We start from the raw sequence: 23,741 nt of genomic DNA, 5'->3' as shown, positions 1-23,741 counted from the left end.
ACTTGTCTGTCGCTGAACAGTCGCTTTTTATGTATTCAGCACCTATGTATAATGTTGTAAAAATGCTCTAGAAGCTAAAGTCGCAGAAATGTCACACATATTTGGCCTGCAACTTTCTGTGCGACAAATTCAGACAGGAAAAATCAGTATAAATCCTTAGAAAATTATCCCCCAGTGTCTCCATCTGCTGGCGGTATTGAATAAGCATTGCTGCACTGATGGGGTATGCATTAGACGAAAAAAAAGAAGAAAAAGAAGAATAATACGCCCAGAAAAGAGGCGAAAAGGAGAAAAACGTAAAAAAACGTGAAAAAAAAGTAAGAGGAAGAGAAGGGAAAAAAAGGTGGAAATGGGTTTAAAAGTGATTTCGGCGGAGAAATATATATATATATATATATATATATATATATATATATATATATACGCGCACACACACACATATATATAAACGTATTCTCCGTTGAGATATTGCAGCCGCTGCTGTGTCCAGGCCCAGGAGCCTTAGCACTGTGCTGTGATGTCACTCAATACCACTGACATCACTAGGTGTAAACAACATCTCTCCTTTGCTGTGTATGTGACTATGGAGCTGTTTGGTGATGTCGTCTATTATGGCCTTCATAGAAGCAACAGGAGATTGTTGCATCCATCTAGAACCCTCAGAACTACAGTGCTATGATGTCACTCACTTCCACAGGCCTTGCAGAGTGTAAACAACAACAACCCAGCTTTGTTGTGTATGTAACCATAGGGATTTGTGATGTCACCTAGAACCTTCACAGCAGCGACAGCTTTATGAGGAGCATCAGCACTGCTCTGCCTGAGCAGAACCATCACCGCCATAGGTTGTCAAATAACCCGGATTTAACCCACACAGGTAAGTCCAATGGGGTGCAGGCATGTCCTCTATGCTTACAGCTTCCCGTGGGTGTTGGTTTGATACCGTTTGGGGACAGCCAAGGAGGCATCTGCAGGCAACAAAGGTAGGTGTGTGCTTGTGTGTGTGTTTCCTATGCAGATCCTAAGCCCAGTGTCACATGCAAGTAGGAGGAGTAAGAAGGGTTCCTGGCAAATCCGGGTTATGGATTGCATTTAAAAAGGCCCCGTGGGAGTGCAATGGGCCCCTGTCTTGCTGCTTAGCAATAATGGTATGGGTTTAGGTTCTGCTGTGTGTACTGGTGGTTGACTGCCCCCCAGCCCAGAGTGTGCATGGAAAATTGTCTGGCAGCCTCCCTGACAGCAAGCAGTGATAGTGCCCATGAAGGGCACCTTGTTGGGCCCGCCCCTTTCACGGTTATCGCTTCTCGGCCTTTTGGCTAAGATCAAGTGTAGTATCTGCATTTGGTCTGGTCGGAAGGTGTCTGTGGTACCCCGCTTCTCGGCCTTGGGGGATTGTCTCTCCTTACGGAGGGACTTCACCCCCTTGCTGCTATTGGGGAGCGGGCTTAGTCCACGGACAACGGGTTGCGATCCCCCTGTCTCTGGGACCTTGTGTCTCAGAAGGCATTTTCGGTACGTTGAGCGTTACCTGTAGCTTCGGAAGCACCTAGGGTACCCCCGACCTCTGCCTTGGGTAAGGGTTCCGCTTTTATAGCGGGATTCTGAGCCCCTGCTGCTATTGGGGAAGGGGCTTAGTCCCTGGGTGTGGAAGATGCCGTTCTCCTGGGCTTTCCCCTCTGGGGAAATGTCGATGCGAAATACCATCCGCATAGAGGTGTCGGAGAGCCATCGTCAGTTGAAGAACCTCCGCTTCATTGCGGAGGTGATTCTTCTTGACTACTTCCGCCTCAACAGGGAGGACATCCTGTGTCTAAATGACCAGGAAAGCCGTGGCCTGTATACCGTCACCTTCACGGCCACGGCGTGTTGCGATAACATCTATGCAACCTTGTCTGGTGCGGACCAGAGGGACGATCGACTCGACGGTCTTTCGTTCCAGTTCCTCTATGGTGAGGAACATATACCGTTGGTGGTGGCTATGCACAGCCCTCATGTGACCACGGAGGATATAGCCACTTTTCTTCGGCGATACTGCGAAGAGGTGCGATTCGCAAACAAAATCTTGAACTCCGTGCGGTTCTGGAACGGCAAGAGGAAGTTCTGGGTCAAGCTCCGTAAGGATCCCGGTGGTATTGGGGGTCTTTGCCATCCGCCCCCAAATTTTGCCATCGGGAGAGTTCGGGGCTTCCTGTTCTATCCTCAAATGCCTATGTATTGCCGAAATTGCTTGAGGTTTGGCCACACCCAGGAGACCTGCGGCGCGGAGCGTGTGATTCGCTGCAATAGGTGTGGCCAAGAAGGTCACATAGCCTCAAGATGTAGCCATACGATAAGGTGCAACCTCTGCGGAGAGGAAAATCACGATTTTAATTCCTGTCCCCATAAAGCAAAAACTACGATGGGTGGGTCAAGGCTGGGCCCACCCAAAGAGGGGACAGGACAAAAGACGTCCTTTTTTAAGATGCCCAAACCCCAGATGGCAGGTACTGATGGGTCCAGGCCCAAGACCTCTGGTGCTCCATCGGGGGGCCCACCGGTGGTAGTGCTAGGGGGAGGCCATGGGGATTCCACGAAGCCCGGGCGGGTGATCGAGTTTACTGCCCGGGAAATTGAAAGACGTCGATCGACTTCCTACCTGGCTCAAGAGCCCGCCGAAACTTCTGAAGGGGGCTCACCTGTGGCGGGTGGCAGCCGACGGGCCTCGGTGGGGGCAAAAGTGGACCCAAAATTGCAGCATAAGCCAGGTACTGGCTTGGCCCAGGGTCGCCCTGCTCCGGACGAAGAGGCCCCGGTGAAAGCCCGCCGGAAGGGGAGCCAGGTGGCCAGGTCTGAGCCCGGTCCTGTTACTCCGCCTATACAGGACAGGGCCAAGAAGACAAGTGGCGCCAAACCAGGGTTTGCTGCCCCGCCAGCAGTGGACCCGGTGGGTAAAACTGGCCATCGTCGATCGATGGGGAAGTTGGAGCAACAGTCCTCAGCAACGCTTGCTGGGGAACAAGCGATGAAAACTTCCCAAGGTAGCGGCAAAGGTTCCGGAAAAGAGGCCTCACAGGCCCCTGTGCAGCAGTTCCAGTCGTCAAATGATGAAAGAAGACGCAGATCCATCAGCCGGGGGCCAGAGATTACATCGAGTGAGAGCAACACAGAGGATATGGACAGCAGTGTGACATTTAAAAGACAAAGAGAAGAAGAAGAGGAAGACATTCAAAGGAAAGCGGCGTGCCGTAGTTCGGACGAGAGCGAGCTCAGGGTCGGGGCATCATCGATCTCAAGCTCCGACCCTCAGAACATCAAGGAGCTGATGACCCCGCAGGCGGGGGATGACGGTACGCAGCTTATTATTGACTTTGATTCTCCAAGCACGGACTCTCCATAAACTATGCCTATCCCTGTAAAAATTGCCTCACTCAATGTGAGGTCCTTAAAGAGCCCTGATCGCAGGGCTGCTTTATTTTCTTATCTAGAGACATGTGACTTTGACCTTTGCCTGCTACAAGAATGTGGAATCCCTAGTAAAATGGACTATAAAGACTTAAAAGAAGACTGGAAGCTGGGCCCATCCATATGGTCCGGTGCAAATGACTGTCGTTCTGTGGGTGTTGGGCTGCTCTGCCGAGGCCAGTCCTTTTCTATTCATACAGTAACTGAGATTGTGCCTGGCAGAGCTCTTTTAATTCATCTATATTTTAATGGACTTTTAATTCGTGTTTTAAATGTGTATGCCCCTCCTGATAAACAGGAGCGGGCAGAACTATTTGAAATTTTACCACTGTTTTGTGTTGGGTCTTCCCCCCTGCTGGTGGGAGGTGATTTTAACTGCATACGTGATGGGGAACACCGGCAGGGTGGGGATATTAATCGTAAAGACCGCACTTCTTACCTGCTTAAAAATTTTATTGATGATTTTAATTTGAAAGATTGCTGGAAGGATCTCTTGCCGGAGGACCCAGGCGCCACATGGTCCAATGGAAGAGTGAGCTCCAGAATCGATTTTATTTTTTCCTCTAGAGCTTTTAAACCCCTGAAATGCACGCTCGAGCAGAATATCTTCTCTGATCATAAGCTCCTCTTGGTGGGCCTGGAGCTAGAGGGGGAGCAAAAAGCAAAAAGGGGCCTCTGGAGATTAAACACCACACTCCTAGAGGACCCTGAGATAAAAGAGGAGTTTGTGCGGACCTACCAATGCTGGCAATCACAAAGAAAACCCCACGAGCCTATGCTGCACTGGTGGGAGGGCACCAAATCTAAAATCAGATTTTTTTTTATCAAAGCAGGTAAGAAGAAGGCAAAAATGGAAAAACAGTGGTTTTATGTTCTTAACATGCGTTTAAATGTACTTTTTAAATTGAAAGAAGCTGGTATGGATGTAGAAAATGATATTTTAAACCTTAAAACTGAAATAAAACATGCCATAGAAAAGAAAGGGAAACAAATCATTTTTAACTCACATGTGCAGCACCTGGAGGAGGGCGAGAAATGTTCCCGTTTCTTTTTTAAAAAAGTGATGAATAGGAGGGATATCATCCAAAACCTTGAGGGTGAATCCACTCCAAAAGGCATGTTAGATGCAGTTTTTAACTTCTACCAGCTTCTTTTTAATAAGAAAGATCTTAATCCATCCTTTTTAGAACATGTTCTTAATTCCCTTGATTTTAAGCTAGATGTTTTAGACCAGGAGGTTTTATCCCGTGATCTTAACTTAGATGAACTTTTATTTGTTTTTAAAAGTTTTTCTAGTGGGAAGGCCCCTGGGGAAGATGGTTTACCCATCGAATTTTATTTAGCTTTTTGGGATATTTTAAAGGATGATATGGTTTTATTGTATAAAGAAACTTTTATTGTTAATGAACTTCCCCCTTCCTGGAGGAGGGGGATTGTATCATTACTTTTTAAAAAGGGTGAAAAGGATATGCTAAAAAATTGGCGCCCCATCACACTTTTAAATGTTGATTATAAAGTTTTAGCCAAGTTATTAGCTGTCCGTTTTAAACCTTTTATTCATAAATTAATTCACCCAAATCAGGTTTGTGGGGTACCTGGAAGGTCTATAGCTGAATCCCTAAATATTTTAAGAGATGTTTTATGGTATTTTAAGGATAGAAATCAAACTGTAGCAATTTTATCCTTAGACTTTGAAAAAGCCTTTGATAGGGTCTCCCATGAATACCTGTTTTTAGTTCTTAAAAAGATGGCAGTGCCTGAAACGATTTTAAGCCGAATCATGCTTTTATACCGATCCTGTTTTAGTCAAGTCTCTGTTAATGGCTTTTTAACCAGCGGTGTTCCTCTTTTATCAGGTGTCAAACAGGGCTGCCCCCTGTCCCCACTCCTTTTTATTTGCGCAATCGAACCACTGATGGCCCTCCTCAGAAAAGACCGGGTAGTAAGAGGCGTACCGATACCTGGTGGAGGAGGGACCCATCTAAAGGTGTTGGGGTACATGGATGATGTCACCATACTGTGCCCGGACTCTCCATCCATGAGGGGGGCATTGAGGAACACCAGCTATTTCTGCGAGGTCTCTGGTTTTAAGCTAAACACAGATAAATGTGACTGTTTTTATATTGGCTCCTGGGATTCATCCATCACCCCAGGAGTCACAATGCAACAGGATCAAATTAAAGTTTTAGGTATTGTTTTTAACCAGGTCAATGATGGGAGCCCTAACTGGGATTCAGCTATAGCTAAGATGGAGAAGAAGATTTTAATGTGGAATCTTAGAAACCTTACCATGGAGGGGAAGATTTTAATAATAAAGATGGTTTTACTCCCTATTATGCTATACATTGCCATGGTATTTCCTCCATCTATTTTATACATTAAAAAAGTAACTAGAATTGTTTTTACTTTTTTATGGGGTTCAAAAATGGAGAAATTAAAGCGTGATTTTATGTACAAAAGTAAAGATAATGGCGGGAAAGATGTTCCTAACCTTTTTACTTTCTTTTACATAAAGTATTTCTGTTTCTGTTTTAAAATTATTAAATCCGATGGCATTTTTAGCTGCTTTTTAAGGTACGCTGCGGGCATGGTTTTTAAAAGATGGTTGCGCATCCCTCTGAACGCTCCGGTGCTTCTGTGTCCCCCAAAACATTATGTGGTGTTGGAAAAGACAGTCAGGCTCCTAGGTCTCCAAGATTTGGAGCCTGACATACTGGGGGACCAGAGAAAGGTATCAAAGGTCCTCAGGCGGAGTGAGGTTACCCTGGCAGTGTCCAATTTCACACAGGCAAGATCCAAAAAGGTATGGCGGAACGTGTACGGGAAGTTTCTGGCGAATGTACACAGGGATCTTGCCTGGGCAATCGTCCACCAGTGCCTCCCTACTCGTGAGTTTCAGCACAGGCGAGGACTGGTGGCGAGAGCCAAGTGCCCGAGAGATGGCTGCGGAGTGGACGAAACGGTGCTGCACATATTTTGGAACTGCCCTTTTGCACGGGAGCTTTGGAGGAAGGTAGGCCCACTTTTGAAGTGGGCCTGCGGCCTAAAAGATTTTAATCACGAATGTGTCTTTTACGGTCTTTTTAACTGCCCCAATTTTAAACAGCAGATGATCTGCTGGATGATTATTAATTGTTTTAAAAATGCCATCTGGAAAGTTAGGAACATCTTACTTTTTAAACATGATTTTATTGATGTTAAAAACTGTATAAAGCTGGCCCTGAGTGAGATGTACATCTATTACCTAAGAGACAAGAAACAGTTGGGGGCCAGCGAGGCAGCATCCATGTGGTGTCTGCCTCTATGGAACGAAATAACAGTATAATCAGTTTTTATGACATTTGTATAATGTTTTATCCTGCCATTTTTATTTTTTCTCCTTTTATTACTGGTTTTATTATTTGTATTTTAAAACTTTTGTGAACCTTTTATTATTTTGCATTTTAAATTTTGTATGGTTTCTTATTTATTCAATAAAATTTTGTTGAAACCTTATCTGTTCTTATCAGTTTAATATCTGATACGTCCCCTATCTGGGGACCATATATTAAATGGATTTTTGAGAACGGGGGCCGATTTCGAAGCTTGCTTCCGTCGCCCTATGCATTGACCCGATATGGCAGTATCTTCGGGTACAGTGCACCACCCCCTTACAGGGTTAAAAAGAAAGATTCCTACTTTCATTGCTACCTGCTTGCTGGCTAGCCAGCTAGCCAGCCCTGTGGGCCTTGCTGCTGCTGCAGCCAAAAAACAAAAGGTGGTGCTGCTGCTGCTTCTGCTGCTTCTGCTTCTGCTTGTGTCTGGCCGCTGTTGGAGCGTCCAGGCACAGGACTTCTGCTGCTGCTGACTAAATGGCCTCCTTAATTGGATCATTTGAGTAGCCAGCACACCTGTGCAGGTAGGGCATGACATGATAGGCAGCTGCCTTGATAGCGGGTGGGTGCTGAATGTTCCTAATTGACAAAATAAGATTAATGCTTATGAAGAAATATAAAATCTCATCCCTTCCCCAATATCGCGCCACACCCCTACCCCTTAATTCCCTGGTTGAACTTGATGGACATATGTCTTTTTTCGACCGTACTAACTATGTAACTATGTAACATAACATGGGGGGGGGGGTCTCCTGGCTGTTCACACAGGTGTGTCATTGCTGTACATTGACCATGCATTGCTTCTGTGGTATTGCAAAGGCAAAGACAAATGCTTCCAGCCATCCATTGCACTAATGGATTGGTCATCAGCTGGCTGTCTATGTCCCGCATCAATATAGACCAAAGTACAGAGGGTTAGGCTATGCTATTGTGCACCTACCTGATGCATCAGAAGGTGCGAGGCCCTTGCTAAATTCTGTGCACAGACTTTGAGATCTATACTTTAGACTGTATCTAAACCTGCTCCAACATGGACTGACATTCTGGCCTACTTTCAGCCGATGCGACTTGTCTGTCGCTGAACAGTCGCTTTTTATGTATTCAGCACCTATGTATAATGTTGTAAAAATGCTCTAGAAGCTAAAGTCGCAGAAATGTCACACATATTTGGCCTGCAACTTTCTGTGCGACAAATTCAGACAGGAAAAATCAGTATAAATCCTTAGAAAATTATCCCCCAGTGTCTCCATCTGCTGGCGGTATTGAATAAGCATTGCTGCACTGATGGGGTATGCATTAGACGAAAAAAAAGAAGAAAAAGAAGAATAATACGCCCAGAAAAGAGGCGAAAAGGAGAAAAACGTAAAAAAACGTGAAAAAAAAGTAAGAGGAAGAGAAGGGAAAAAAAGGTGGAAATGGGTTTAAAAGTGATTTCGGCGGAGAAATATATATATATATATATATATATATATATATATATATATATATATATATACGCGCACACACACACATATATATAAACGTATTCTCCGTTGAGATATTGCAGCCGCTGCTGTGTCCAGGCCCAGGAGCCTTAGCACTGTGCTGTGATGTCACTCAATACCACTGACATCACTAGGTGTAAACAACATCTCTCCTTTGCTGTGTATGTGACTATGGAGCTGTTTGGTGATGTCGTCTATTATGGCCTTCATAGAAGCAACAGGAGATTGTTGCATCCATCTAGAACCCTCAGAACTACAGTGCTATGATGTCACTCACTTCCACAGGCCTTGCAGAGTGTAAACAACAACAACCCAGCTTTGTTGTGTATGTAACCATAGGGATTTGTGATGTCACCTAGAACCTTCACAGCAGCGACAGCTTTATGAGGAGCATCAGCACTGCTCTGCCTGAGCAGAACCATCACCGCCATAGGTTGTCAAATAACCCGGATTTAACCCACACAGGTAAGTCCAATGGGGTGCAGGCATGTCCTCTATGCTTACAGCTTCCCGTGGGTGTTGGTTTGATACCGTTTGGGGACAGCCAAGGAGGCATCTGCAGGCAACAAAGGTAGGTGTGTGCTTGTGTGTGTGTTTCCTATGCAGATCCTAAGCCCAGTGTCACATGCAAGTAGGAGGAGTAAGAAGGGTTCCTGGCAAATCCGGGTTATGGATTGCATTTAAAAAGGCCCCGTGGGAGTGCAATGGGCCCCTGTCTTGCTGCTTAGCAATAATGGTATGGGTTTAGGTTCTGCTGTGTGTACTGGTGGTTGACTGCCCCCCAGCCCAGAGTGTGCATGGAAAATTGTCTGGCAGCCTCCCTGACAGCAAGCAGTGATAGTGCCCATGAAGGGCACCTTGTTGGGCCCGCCCCTTTCACGGTTATCGCTTCTCGGCCTTTTGGCTAAGATCAAGTGTAGTATCTGTTCTTATCAGTTTAATATCTGATACGTCCCCTATCTGGGGACCATATATTAAATGGATTTTTGAGAACGGGGGCCGATTTCGAAGCTTGCTTCCGTCGCCCTATGCATTGACCCGATATGGCAGTATCTTCGGGTACAGTGCACCACCCCCTTACAGGGTTAAAAAGAAAGATTCCTACTTTCATTGCTACCTGCTTGCTGGCTAGCCAGCTAGCCAGCCCTGTGGGCCTTGCTGCTGCTGCAGCCAAAAAACAAAAGGTGGTGCTGCTGCTGCTTCTGCTGCTTCTGCTTCTGCTTGTGTCTGGCCGCTGTTGGAGCGTCCAGGCACAGGACTTCTGCTGCTGCTGACTAAATGGCCTCCTTAATTGGATCATTTGAGTAGCCAGCACACCTGTGCAGGTAGGGCATGACATGATAGGCAGCTGCCTTGATAGCGGGTGGGTGCTGAATGTTCCTAATTGACAAAATAAGATTAATGCTTATGAAGAAATATAAAATCTCATCCCTTCCCCAATATCGCGCCACACCCCTACCCCTTAATTCCCTGGTTGAACTTGATGGACATATGTCTTTTTTCGACCGTACTAACTATGTAACTATGTAACATAACATGGGGGGGGGGGGGGGGGGTCTCCTGGCTGTTCACACAGGTGTGTCATTGCTGTACATTGACCATGCATTGCTTCTGTGGTATTGCAAAGGCAAAGACAAATGCTTCCAGCCATCCATTGCACTAATGGATTGGTCATCAGCTGGCTGTCTATGTCCCGCATCAATATAGACCAAAGTACAGAGGGTTAGGCTATGCTATTGTGCACCTACCTGATGCATCAGAAGGTGCGAGGCCCTTGCTAAATTCTGTGCACAGACTTTGAGATCTATACTTTAGACTGTATCTAAACCTGCTCCAACATGGACTGACATTCTGGCCTACTTTCAGCCGATGCGACTTGTCTGTCGCTGAACAGTCGCTTTTTATGTATTCAGCACCTATGTATAATGTTGTAAAAATGCTCTAGAAGCTAAAGTCGCAGAAATGTCACACATATTTGGCCTGCAACTTTCTGTGCGACAAATTCAGACAGGAAAAATCAGTATAAATCCTTAGAAAATTATCCCCCAGTGTCTCCATCTGCTGGCGGTATTGAATAAGCATTGCTGCACTGATGGGGTATGCATTAGACGAAAAAAAAGAAGAAAAAGAAGAATAATACGCCCAGAAAAGAGGCGAAAAGGAGAAAAACGTAAAAAAACGTGAAAAAAAAGTAAGAGGAAGAGAAGGGAAAAAAAGGTGGAAATGGGTTTAAAAGTGATTTCGGCGGAGAAATATATATATATATATATATATATATATATATATATATATATACGCGCACACACACACATATATATAAACGTATTCTCCGTTGAGATATTGCAGCTGCTGCTGTGTCCAGGCCCAGGAGCCTTAGCACTGTGCTGTGATGTCACTCAATACCACTGACATCACTAGGTGTAAACAACATCTCTCCTTTGCTGTGTATGTGACTATGGAGCTGTTTGGTGATGTCGTCTATTATGGCCTTCATAGAAGCAACAGGAGATTGTTGCATCCATCTAGAACCCTCAGAACTACAGTGCTATGATGTCACTCACTTCCACAGGCCTTGCAGAGTGTAAACAACAACAACCCAGCTTTGTTGTGTATGTAACCATAGGGATTTGTGATGTCACCTAGAACCTTCACAGCAGCGACAGCTTTATGAGGAGCATCAGCACTGCTCTGCCTGAGCAGAACCATCACCGCCATAGGTTGTCAAATAACCCGGATTTAACCCACACAGGTAAGTCCAATGGGGTGCAGGCATGTCCTCTATGCTTACAGCTTCCCGTGGGTGTTGGTTTGATACCGTTTGGGGACAGCCAAGGAGGCATCTGCAGGCAACAAAGGTAGGTGTGTGCTTGTGTGTGTGTTTCCTATGCAGATCCTAAGCCCAGTGTCACATGCAAGTAGGAGGAGTAAGAAGGGTTCCTGGCAAATCCGGGTTATGGATTGCATTTAAAAAGGCCCCGTGGGAGTGCAATGGGCCCCTGTCTTGCTGCTTAGCAATAATGGTATGGGTTTAGGTTCTGCTGTGTGTACTGGTGGTTGACTGCCCCCCAGCCCAGAGTGTGCATGGAAAATTGTCTGGCAGCCTCCCTGACAGCAAGCAGTGATAGTGCCCATGAAGGGCACCTTGTTGGGCCCGCCCCTTTCACGGTTATCGCTTCTCGGCCTTTTGGCTAAGATCAAGTGTAGTATCTGTTCTTATCAGTTTAATATCTGATACGTCCCCTATCTGGGGACCATATATTAAATGGATTTTTGAGAACGGGGGCCGATTTCGAAGCTTGCTTCCGTCGCCCTATGCATTGACCCGATATGGCAGTATCTTCGGGTACAGTGCACCACCCCCTTACAGGGTTAAAAAGAAAGATTCCTACTTTCATTGCTACCTGCTTGCTGGCTAGCCAGCTAGCCAGCCCTGTGGGCCTTGCTGCTGCTGCAGCCAAAAAACAAAAGGTGGTGCTGCTGCTGCTTCTGCTGCTTCTGCTTCTGCTTGTGTCTGGCCGCTGTTGGAGCGTCCAGGCACAGGACTTCTGCTGCTGCTGACTAAATGGCCTCCTTAATTGGATCATTTGAGTAGCCAGCACACCTGTGCAGGTAGGGCATGACATGATAGGCAGCTGCCTTGATAGAGGGTAGGTGCTGAATGTTCCTAATTGACAAAATAAGATTAATGCTTATGAAGAAATATAAAATCTCATCCCTTCCCCAATATCGCGCCACACCCCTACCCCTTAATTCCCTGGTTGAACTTGATGGACATATGTCTTTTTTCGACCGTACTAACTATGTAACTATGTAACATAACATGGGGGGGGGGGGTCTCCTGGCTGTTCACACAGGTGTGTCATTGCTGTACATTGACCATGCATTGCTTCTGTGGTATTGCAAAGGCAAAGACAAATGCTTCCAGCCATCCATTGCACTAATGGATTGGTCATCAGCTGGCTGTCTATGTCCCGCATCAATATAGACCAAAGTACAGAGGGTTAGGCTATGCTATTGTGCACCTACCTGATGCATCAGAAGGTGCGAGGCCCTTGCTAAATTCTGTGCACAGACTTAGAGATCTATACTTTAGACTGTATCTAAACCTGCTCCAACATGGACTGACATTCTGGCCTACTTTCAGCCGATGCGACTTGTCTGTCGCTGAACAGTCGCTTTTTATGTATTCAGCACCTATGTATAATGTTGTAAAAATGCTCTAGAAGCTAAAGTCGCAGAAATGTCACACATATTTGGCCTGCAACTTTCTGTGCGACAAATTCAGACAGGAAAAATCAGTATAAATCCTTAGAAAATTATCCCCCAGTGTCTCCATCTGCTGGCGGTATTGAATAAGCATTGCTGCACTGATGGGGTATGCATTAGACGAAAAAAAAGAAGAAAAAGAAGAATAATACGCCCAGAAAAGAGGCGAAAAGGAGAAAAACGTAAAAAAACGTGAAAAAAAAGTAAGAGGAAGAGAAGGGAAAAAAAGGTGGAAATGGGTTTAAAAGTGATTTCGGCGGAGAAATATATATATATATATATATATATATATATATATACGCGCACACACACACATATATATATAAACGTATTCTCCGTTGAGATATTGCAGCCGCTGCTGTGTCCAGGCCCAGGAGCCTTAGCACTGTGCTGTGATGTCACTCAATACCACTGACATCACTAGGTGTAAACAACATCTCTCCTTTGCTGTGTATGTGACTATGGAGCTGTTTGGTGATGTCGTCTATTATGGCCTTCATAGAAGCAACAGGAGATTGTTGCATCCATCTAGAACCCTCAGAACTACAGTGCTATGATGTCACTCACTTCCACAGGCCTTGCAGAGTGTAAACAACAACAACCCAGCTTTGTTGTGTATGTAACCATAGGGATTTGTGATGTCACCTAGAACCTTCACAGCAGCGACAGCTTTATGAGGAGCATCAGCACTGCTCTGCCTGAGCAGAACCATCACCGCCATAGGTTGTCAAATAACCCGGATTTAACCCACACAGGTAAGTCCAATGGGGTGCAGGCATGTCCTCTATGCTTACAGCTTCCCGTGGGTGTTGGTTTGATACCGTTTGGGGACAGCCAGGGAGGCATCTGCAGGCAACAAAGGTAGGTGTGTGCTTGTGTGTGTGTTTCCTATGCAGATCCTAAGCCCAGTGTCACATGCAAGTAGGAGGAGTAAGAAGGGTTCCTGGCAAATCCGGGTTATGGATTGCATTTAAAAAGGCCCCGTGGGAGTGCAATGGGCCCCTGTCTTGCTGCTTAGCAATAATGGTATGGGTTTAGGTTCTGCTGTGTGTACTGGTGGTTGACTGCCCCCCAGCCCAGAGTGTGCATGGAAAATTGTCTGGCAGCCTCCCTGACAGCAATCAGTGATAGTGCCCATGAAGGGCACCTTGTTGGGCCCGCCCCTTTCACGGTTATCGCTTCTCGGCCTTTTGGCTAAGATCAAGTGTAGTATCTGTTCTTATCAGTTTAATATCTGATACGTCCCCTATCTGGGGACCATATATTAAATGGATTTTTGAGAACGGGGGCCGATTTCGAAGCTTGCTTCCGTCGCCCTATGCATTGACCCGATATGGCAGTATCTTCGGGTACAGTGCACCACCCCCTTACAGGGTTAAAAAGAAAGATTCCTACTTTCATTGCTACCTGCTTGCTGGCTAGCCAGCTAGCCAGCCCTGTGGGCCTTGCTGCTGCTGCAGCCAAAAAACAAAAGGTGGTGCTGCTGCTGCTTCTGCTGCTTCTGCTTCTGCTTGTGTCTGGCCGCTGTTGGAGCGTCCAGGCACAGGACTTCTGCTGCTGCTGACTAAATGGCCTCCTTAATTGGATCATTTGAGTAGCCAGCACACCTGTGCAGGTAGGGCATGACATGATAGGCAGCTGCCTTGATAGCGGGTGGGTGCTGAATGTTCCTAATTGACAAAATAAGATTAATGCTTATGAAGAAATATAAAATCTCATCCCTTCCCCAATATCGCGCCACACCCCTACCCCTTAATTCCCTGGTTGAACTTGATGGACATATGTCTTTTTTCGACCGTACTAACTATGTAACTATGTAACATAACATGGGGGGGGGGGGGGGGTCTCCTGGCTGTTCACACAGGTGTGTCATTGCTGTACATTGACCATGCATTGCTTCTGTGGTATTGCAAAGGCAAAGACAAATGCTTCCAGCCATCCATTGCACTAATGGATTGGTCATCAGCTGGCTGTCTATGTCCCGCATCAATATAGACCAAAGTACAGAGGGTTAGGCTATGCTATTGTGCACCTACCTGATGCATCAGAAGGTGCGAGGCCCTTGCTAAATTCTGTGCACAGACTTTGAGATCTATACTTTAGACTGTATCTAAACCTGCTCCAACATGGACTGACATTCTGGCCTACTTTCAGCCGATGCGACTTGTCTGTCGCTGAACAGTCGCTTTTTATGTATTCAGCACCTATGTATAATGTTGTAAAAATGCTCTAGAAGCTAAAGTCGCAGAAATGTCACACATATTTGGCCTGCAACTTTCTGTGCGACAAATTCAGACAGGAAAAATCAGTATAAATCCTTAGAAAATTATCCCCCAGTGTCTCCATCTGCTGGCGGTATTGAATAAGCATTGCTGCACTGATGGGGTATGCATTAGACGAAAAAAAAGAAGAAAAAGAAGAATAATACGCCCAGAAAAGAGGCGAAAAGGAGAAAAACGTAAAAAAACGTGAAAAAAAAGTAAGAGGAAGAGAAGGGAAAAAAAGGTGGAAATGGGTTTAAAAGTGATTTCGGCGGAGAAATATATATATATATATATATATATATATATATATATTTATACGCGCACACACACACATATATATAAACGTATTCTCCGTTGAGATATTGCAGCCGCTGCTGTGTCCAGGCCCAGGAGCCTTAGCACTGTGCTGTGATGTCACTCAATACCACTGACATCACTAGGTGTAAACAACATCTCTCCTTTGCTGTGTATGTGACTATGGAGCTGTTTGGTGATGTCGTCTATTATGGCCTTCATAGAAGCAACAGGAGATTGTTGCATCCATCTAGAACCCTCAGAACTACAGTGCTATGATGTCACTCACTTCCACAGGCCTTGCAGAGTGTAAACAACAACAACCCAGCTTTGTTGTGTATGTAACCATAGGGATTTGTGATGTCACCTAGAACCTTCACAGCAGCGACAGCTTTATGAGGAGCATCAGCACTGCTCTGCCTGAGCAGAACCATCACCGCCATAGGTTGTCAAATAACCCGGATTTAACCCACACAGGTAAGTCCAATGGGGTGCAGGCATGTCCTCTATGCTTACAGCTTCCCGTGGGTGTTGGTTTGATACCGTTTGGGGACAGCCAAGGAGGCATCTGCAGGCAACAAAGGTAGGTGTGTGCTTGTGTGTGTGTTTCCTATGCAGATCCTAAGCCCAGTGTCACATGCAAGTAGGAGGAGTAAGAAGGGTTCCTGGCAAATCCGGGTTATGGATTGCATTTAAAAAGGCCCCGTGGGAGTGCAATGGGCCCCTGTCTTGCTGCTTAGCAATAATGGTATGGGTTTAGGTTCTGCTGTGTGTACTGGTGGTTGACTGCCCCCCAGCCCAGAGTGTGCATGGAAAATTGTCTGGCAGCCTCCCTGACAGCAAGCAGTGATAGTGCCCATGAAGGGCACCTTGTTGGGCCCGCCCCTTTCACGGTTATCGCTTCTCGGCCTTTTGGCTAAGATCAAGTGTAGTATCTGTTCTTATCAGTTTAATATCTGATACGTCCCCTATCTGGGGACCATATATTAAATGGATTTTTGAGAACGGGGGCCGATTTCGAAGCTTGCTTCCGTCGCCCTATGCATTGACCCGATATGGCAGTATCTTCGGGTACAGTGCACCACCCCCTTACAGGGTTAAAAAGAAAGATTCCTACTTTCATTGCTACCTGCTTGCTGGCTAGCCAGCTAGCCAGCCCTGTGGGCCTTGCTGCTGCTGCAGCCAAAAAACAAAAGGTGGTGCTGCTGCTGCTTCTGCTGCTTCTGCTTCTGCTTGTGTCTGGCCGCTGTTGGAGCGTCCAGGCACAGGACTTCTGCTGCTGCTGACTAAATGGCCTCCTTAATTGGATCATTTGAGTAGCCAGCACACCTGTGCAGGTAGGGCATGACATGATAGGCAGCTGCCTTGATAGCGGGTGGGTGCTGAATGTTCCTAATTGACAAAATAAGATTAATGCTTATGAAGAAATATAAAATCTCATCCCTTCCCCAATATCGCGCCACACCCCTACCCCTTAATTCCCTGGTTGAACTTGATGGACATATGTCTTTTTTCGACCGTACTAACTATGTAACTATGTAACATAACATGGGGGGGGGGGGGGTCTCCTGGCTGTTCACACAGGTGTGTCATTGCTGTACATTGACCATGCATTGCTTCTGTGGTATTGCAAAGGCAAAGACAAATGCTTCCAGCCATCCATTGCACTAATGGATTGGTCATCAGCTGGCTGTCTATGTCCCGCATCAATATAGACCAAAGTACAGAGGGTTAGGCTATGCTATTGTGCACCTACCTGATGCATCAGAAGGTGCGAGGCCCTTGCTAAATTCTGTGCACAGACTTTGAGATCTATACTTTAGACTGTATCTAAACCTGCTCCAACATGGACTGACATTCTGGCCTACTTTCAGCCGATGCGACTTGTCTGTCGCTGAACAGTCGCTTTTTATGTATTCAGCACCTATGTATAATGTTGTAAAAATGCTCTAGAAGCTAAAGTCGCAGAAATGTCACACATATTTGGCCTGCAACTTTCTGTGCGACAAATTCAGACAGGAAAAATCAGTATAAATCCTTAGAAAATTATCCCCCAGTGTCTCCATCTGCTGGCGGTATTGAATAAGCATTGCTGCACTGATGGGGTATGCATTAGACGAAAAAAAAGAAGAAAAAGAAGAATAATACGCCCAGAAAAGAGGCGAAAAGGAGAAAAACGTAAAAAAACGTGAAAAAAAAGTAAGAGGAAGAGAAGGGAAAAAAAGGTGGAAATGGGTTTAAAAGTGATTTCGGCGGAGAAATATATATATATATATATATATATATATATATATATATATATATATACGCGCACACACACACATATATATAAACGTATTCTCCGTTGAGATATTGCAGCCGCTGCTGTGTCCAGGCCCAGGAGCCTTAGCACTGTGCTGTGATGTCACTCAATACCACTGACATCACTAGGTGTAAACAACATCTCTCCTTTGCTGTGTATGTGACTATGGAGCTGTTTGGTGATGTCGTCTATTATGGCCTTCATAGAAGCAACAGGAGATTGTTGCATCCATCTAGAACCCTCAGAACTACAGTGCTATGATGTCACTCACTTCCACAGGCCTTGCAGAGTGTAAACAACAACAACCCAGCTTTGTTGTGTATGTAACCATAGGGATTTGTGATGTCACCTAGAACCTTCACAGCAGCGACAGCTTTATGAGGAGCATCAGCACTGCTCTGCCTGAGCAGAACCATCACCGCCATAGGTTGTCAAATAACCCGGATTTAACCCACACAGGTAAGTCCAATGGGGTGCAGGCATGTCCTCTATGCTTACAGCTTCCCGTGGGTGTTGGTTTGATACCGTTTGGGGACAGCCAAGGAGGCATCTGCAGGCAACAAAGGTAGGTGTGTGCTTGTGTGTGTGTTTCCTATGCAGATCCTAAGCCCAGTGTCACATGCAAGTAGGAGGAGTAAGAAGGGTTCCTGGCAAATCCGGGTTATGGATTGCATTTAAAAAGGCCCCGTGGGAGTGCAATGGGCCCCTGTCTTGCTGCTTAGCAATAATGGTATGGGTTTAGGTTCTGCTGTGTGTACTGGTGGTTGACTGCCCCCCAGCCCAGAGTGTGCATGGAAAATTGTCTGGCAGCCTCCCTGACAGCAAGCAGTGATAGTGCCCATGAAGGGCACCTTGTTGGGCCCGCCCCTTTCACGGTTATCGCTTCTCGGCCTTTTGGCTAAGATCAAGTGTAGTATCTGTTCTTATCAGTTTAATATCTGATACGTCCCCTATCTGGGGACCATATATTAAATGGATTTTTGAGAACGGGGGCCGATTTCGAAGCTTGCTTCCGTCGCCCTATGCATTGACCCGATATGGCAGTATCTTCGGGTACAGTGCACCACCCCCTTACAGGGTTAAAAAGAAAGATTCCTACTTTCATTGCTACCTGCTTGCTGGCTAGCCAGCTAGCCAGCCCTGTGGGCCTTGCTGCTGCTGCAGCCAAAAAACAAAAGGTGGTGCTGCTGCTGCTTCTGCTGCTTCTGCTTCTGCTTGTGTCTGGCCGCTGTTGGAGCGTCCAGGCACAGGACTTCTGCTGCTGCTGACTAAATGGCCTCCTTAATTGGATCATTTGAGTAGCCAGCACACCTGTGCAGGTAGGGCATGACATGATAGGCAGCTGCCTTGATAGCGGGTGGGTGCTGAATGTTCCTAATTGACAAAATAAGATTAATGCTTATGAAGAAATATAAAATCTCATCCCTTCCCCAATATCGCGCCACACCCCTACCCCTTAATTCCCTGGTTGAACTTGATGGACATATGTCTTTTTTCGACCGTACTAACTATGTAACTATGTAACATAACATGGGGGGGGTCTCCTGGCTGTTCACACAGGTGTGTCATTGCTGTACATTGACCATGCATTGCTTCTGTGGTATTGCAAAGGCAAAGACAAATGCTTCCAGCCATCCATTGCACTAATGGATTGGTCATCAGCTGGCTGTCTATGTCCCGCATCAATATAGACCAAAGTACAGAGGGTTAGGCTATGCTATTGTGCACCTACCTGATGCATCAGAAGGTGCGAGGCCCTTGCTAAATTCTGTGCACAGACTTTGAGATCTATACTTTAGACTGTATCTAAACCTGCTCCAACATGGACTGACATTCTGGCCTACTTTCAGCCGATGCGACTTGTCTGTCGCTGAACAGTCGCTTTTTATGTATTCAGCACCTATGTATAATGTTGTAAAAATGCTCTAGAAGCTAAAGTCGCAGAAATGTCACACATATTTGGCCTGCAACTTTCTGTGCAACAAATTCAGACAGGAAAAATCAGTATAAATCCTTAGAAAATTATCCCCCAGTGTCTCCATCTGCTGGCGGTATTGAATAAGCATTGCTGCACTGATGGGGTATGCATTAGACGAAAAAAAAGAAGAAAAAGAAGAATAATACGCCCAGAAAAGAGGCGAAAAGGAGAAAAACGTAAAAAAACGTGAAAAAAAAGTAAGAGGAAGAGAAGGGAAAAAAAGGTGGAAATGGGTTTAAAAGTGATTTCGGCAGAGAAATATATATATATATATATATATATATATATATATATATATATATATACGCGCACACACACACATATATATAAACGTATTCTCCGTTGAGATATTGCAGCCGCTGCTGTGTCCAGGCCCAGGAGCCTTAGCACTGTGCTGTGATGTCACTCAATACCACTGACATCACTAGGTGTAAACAACATCTCTCCTTTGCTGTGTATGTGACTATGGAGCTGTTTGGTGATGTCGTCTATTATGGCCTTCATAGAAGCAACAGGAGATTGTTGCATCCATCTAGAACCCTCAGAACTACAGTGCTATGATGTCACTCACTTCCACAGGCCTTGCAGAGTGTAAACAACAACAACCCAGCTTTGTTGTGTATGTAACCATAGGGATTTGTGATGTCACCTAGAACCTTCACAGCAGCGACAGCTTTATGAGGAGCATCAGCACTGCTCTGCCTGAGCAGAACCATCACCGCCATAGGTTGTCAAATAACCCGGATTTAACCCACACAGGTAAGTCCAATGGGGTGCAGGCATGTCCTCTATGCTTACAGCTTCCCGTGGGTGTTGGTTTGATACCGTTTGGGGACAGCCAAGGAGGCATCTGCAGGCAACAAAGGTAGGTGTGTGCTTGTGTGTGTGTTTCCTATGCAGATCCTAAGCCCAGTGTCACATGCAAGTAGGAGGAGTAAGAAGGGTTCCTGGCAAATCCGGGTTATGGATTGCATTTAAAAAGGCCCCGTGGGAGTGCAATGGGCCCCTGTCTTGCTGCTTAGCAATAATGGTATGGGTTTAGGTTCTGCTGTGTGTACTGGTGGTTGACTGCCCCCCAGCCCAGAGTGTGCATGGAAAATTGTCTGGCAGCCTCCCTGACAGCAAGCAGTGATAGTGCCCATGAAGGGCACCTTGTTGGGCCCGCCCCTTTCACGGTTATCGCTTCTCGGCCTTTTGGCTAAGATCAAGTGTAGTATCTGTTCTTATCAGTTTAATGTCTGATACGTCCCCTATCTGGGGACCATATATTAAATGGATTTTTGAGAACGGGGGCCGATTTTGAAGCTTGCTTCCGTCGCCCTATGCATTGACCCGATATGGCAGTATCTTCGGGTACAGTGCACCACCCCCTTACAGGGTTAAAAAGAAAGATTCCTACTTTCATTGCTACCTGCTTGCTGGCTAGCCAGCTAGCCAGCCCTGTGGGCCTTGCTGCTGCTGCAGCCAAAAAACAAAAGGTGGTGCTGCTGCTGCTTCTGCTGCTTCTGCTTCTGCTTGTGTCTGGCCGCTGTTGGAGCGTCCAGGCACAGGACTTCTGCTGCTGCTGACTAAATGGCCTCCTTAATTGGATCATTTGAGTAGCCAGCACACCTGTGCAGGTAGGGCATGACATGATAGGCAGCTGCCTTGATAGCGGGTGGGTGCTGAATGTTCCTAATTGACAAAATAAGATTAATGCTTATGAAGAAATATAAAATCTCATCCCTTCCCCAATATCGCGCCACACCCCTACCCCTTAATTCCCTGGTTGAACTTGATGGACATATGTCTTTTTTCGACCGTACTAACTATGTAACTATGTAACATAACATGGGGGGGGGGGGGGTCTCCTGGCTGTTCACACAGGTGTGTCATTGCTGTACATTGACCATGCATTGCTTCTGTGGTATTGCAAAGGCAAAGACAAATGCTTCCAGCCATCCATTGCACTAATGGATTGGTCATCAGCTGGCTGTCTATGTCCCGCATCAATATAGACCAAAGTACAGAGGGTTAGGCTATGCTATTGTGCACCTACCTGATGCATCAGAAGGTGCGAGGCCCTTGCTAAATTCTGTGCACAGACTTTGAGATCTATACTTTAGACTGTATCTAAACCTGCTCCAACATGGACTGACATTCTGGCCTACTTTCAGCCGATGCGACTTGTCTGTCGCTGAACAGTCGCTTTTTATGTATTCAGCACCTATGTATAATGTTGTAAAAATGCTCTAGAAGCTAAAGTCGCAGAAATGTCACACATATTTGGCCTGCAACTTTCTGTGCGACAAATTCAGACAGGAAAAATCAGTATAAATCCTTAGAAAATTATCCCCCAGTGTCTCCATCTGCTGGCGGTATTGAATAAGCATTGCTGCACTGATGGGGTATGCATTAGACGAAAAAAAAGAAGAAAAAGAAGAATAATACGCCCAGAAAAGAGGCGAAAAGGAGAAAAACGTAAAAAAACGTGAAAAAAAAGTAAGAGGAAGAGAAGGGAAAAAAAGGTGGAAATGGGTTTAAAAGTGATTTCGGCGGAGAAATATATATATATATATATATATATATATATATATATATATATATACGCGCACACACACACATATATATAAACGTATTCTCCGTTGAGATATTGCAGCCGCTGCTGTGTCCAGGCCCAGGAGCCTTAGCACTGTGCTGTGATGTCACTCAATACCACTGACATCACTAGGTGTAAACAACATCTCTCCTTTGCTGTGTATGTGACTATGGAGCTGTTTGGTGATGTCGTCTATTATGGCCTTCATAGAAGCAACAGGAGATTGTTGCATCCATCTAGAACCCTCAGAACTACAGTGCTATGATGTCACTCACTTCCACAGGCCTTGCAGAGTGTAAACAACAACAACCCAGCTTTGTTGTGTATGTAACCATAGGGATTTGTGATGTCACCTAGAACCTTCACAGCAGCGACAGCTTTATGAGGAGCATCAGCACTGCTCTGCCTGAGCAGAACCATCACCGCCATAGGTTGTCAAATAACCCGGATTTAACCCACACAGGTAAGTCCAATGGGGTGCAGGCATGTCCTCTATGCTTACAGCTTCCCGTGGGTGTTGGTTTGATACCGTTTGGGGACAGCCAAGGAGGCATCTGCAGGCAACAAAGGTAGGTGTGTGCTTGTGTGTGTGTTTCCTATGCAGATCCTAAGCCCAGTGTCACATGCAAGTAGGAGGAGTAAGAAGGGTTCCTGGCAAATCCGGGTTATGGATTGCATTTAAAAAGGCCCCGTGGGAGTGCAATGGGCCCCTGTCTTGCTGCTTAGCAATAATGGTATGGGTTTAGGTTCTGCTGTGTGTACTGGTGGTTGACTGCCCCCCAGCCCAGAGTGTGCATGGAAAATTGTCTGGCAGCCTCCCTGACAGCAAGCAGTGATAGTGCCCATGAAGGGCACCTTGTTGGGCCCGCCCCTTTCACGGTTATCGCTTCTCGGCCTTTTGGCTAAGATCAAGTGTAGTATCTGTTCTTATCAGTTTAATATCTGATACGTCCCCTATCTGGGGACCATATATTAAATGGATTTTTGAGAACGGGGGCCGATTTCGAAGCTTGCTTCCGTCGCCCTATGCATTGACCCGATATGGCAGTATCTTCGGGTACAGTGCACCACCCCCTTACAGGGTTAAAAAGAAAGATTCCTACTTTCATTGCTACCTGCTTGCTGGCTAGCCAGCTAGCCAGCCCTGTGGGCCTTGCTGCTGCTGCAGCCAAAAAACAAAAGGTGGTGCTGCTGCTGCTTCTGCTGCTTCTGCTTCTGCTTGTGTCTGGCCGCTGTTGGAGCGTCCAGGCACAGGACTTCTGCTGCTGCTGACTAAATGGCCTCCTTAATTGGATCATTTGAGTAGCCAGCACACCTGTGCAGGTAGGGCATGACATGATAGGCAGCTGCCTTGATAGCGGGTGGGTGCTGAATGTTCCTAATTGACAAAATAAGATTAATGCTTATGAAGAAATATAAAATCTCATCCCTTCCCCAATATCGCGCCACACCCCTACCCCTTAATTCCCTGGTTGAACTTGATGGACATATGTCTTTTTTCGACCGTACTAACTATGTAACTATGTAACATAACATGGGGGGGGGGGTCTCCTGGCTGTTCACACAGGTGTGTCATTGCTGTACATTGACCATGCATTGCTTCTGTGGTATTGCAAAGGCAAAGACAAATGCTTCCAGCCATCCATTGCACTAATGGATTGGTCATCAGCTGGCTGTCTATGTCCCGCATCAATATAGACCAAAGTACAGAGGGTTAGGCTATGCTATTGTGCACCTACCTGATGCATCAGAAGGTGCGA

General features: G+C 45.9%; 8 non-coding genes and 1 pseudogene across 8 annotated transcripts; all 9 read left to right on the top strand.

Moving 5' to 3' along the window:
- Positions 1–1,296: 1,296 nt before the first annotated feature.
- Positions 1,297–1,514, top strand: LOC130305807 (U2 spliceosomal RNA; annotated as a pseudogene).
- A 5,389-nt stretch (positions 1,515–6,903) lies between these two features.
- On the top strand, positions 6,904–7,089 carry LOC130305803 (U2 spliceosomal RNA). Its single transcript, XR_008855240.1, has one exon. It is a non-coding gene; the product is annotated as a U2 spliceosomal RNA (small nuclear RNA).
- Positions 7,090–9,183: 2,094 nt separating this feature from the next.
- On the top strand, positions 9,184–9,374 carry LOC130305794 (U2 spliceosomal RNA). Its single transcript, XR_008855231.1, has one exon. It is a non-coding gene; the product is annotated as a U2 spliceosomal RNA (small nuclear RNA).
- Positions 9,375–11,467: 2,093 nt separating this feature from the next.
- On the top strand, positions 11,468–11,658 carry LOC130305793 (U2 spliceosomal RNA). Its single transcript, XR_008855230.1, has one exon. It is a non-coding gene; the product is annotated as a U2 spliceosomal RNA (small nuclear RNA).
- Positions 11,659–13,739: 2,081 nt separating this feature from the next.
- LOC130305792 (U2 spliceosomal RNA) lies at positions 13,740–13,930 on the top strand. The gene has a single exon (XR_008855229.1). It is a non-coding gene; the product is annotated as a U2 spliceosomal RNA (small nuclear RNA).
- A 2,089-nt stretch (positions 13,931–16,019) lies between these two features.
- LOC130305791 (U2 spliceosomal RNA) lies at positions 16,020–16,210 on the top strand. The gene has a single exon (XR_008855228.1). It is a non-coding gene; the product is annotated as a U2 spliceosomal RNA (small nuclear RNA).
- A 2,093-nt stretch (positions 16,211–18,303) lies between these two features.
- On the top strand, positions 18,304–18,494 carry LOC130305790 (U2 spliceosomal RNA). Its single transcript, XR_008855227.1, has one exon. It is a non-coding gene; the product is annotated as a U2 spliceosomal RNA (small nuclear RNA).
- A 2,087-nt stretch (positions 18,495–20,581) lies between these two features.
- LOC130305798 (U2 spliceosomal RNA) lies at positions 20,582–20,772 on the top strand. The gene has a single exon (XR_008855235.1). It is a non-coding gene; the product is annotated as a U2 spliceosomal RNA (small nuclear RNA).
- Positions 20,773–22,863: 2,091 nt separating this feature from the next.
- LOC130305789 (U2 spliceosomal RNA) lies at positions 22,864–23,054 on the top strand. The gene has a single exon (XR_008855226.1). It is a non-coding gene; the product is annotated as a U2 spliceosomal RNA (small nuclear RNA).
- Positions 23,055–23,741: the final 687 nt, after the last annotated feature.

Source organism: Hyla sarda, unplaced genomic scaffold (assembly GCF_029499605.1).
Source record: "Hyla sarda isolate aHylSar1 unplaced genomic scaffold, aHylSar1.hap1 scaffold_1332, whole genome shotgun sequence".
Taxonomy (NCBI): domain Eukaryota; kingdom Metazoa; phylum Chordata; class Amphibia; order Anura; family Hylidae; genus Hyla; species Hyla sarda.
The sequence above is the reverse complement of the archived record's forward strand: the minus strand, read 5'-3'. Positions and strand labels throughout refer to the sequence as shown.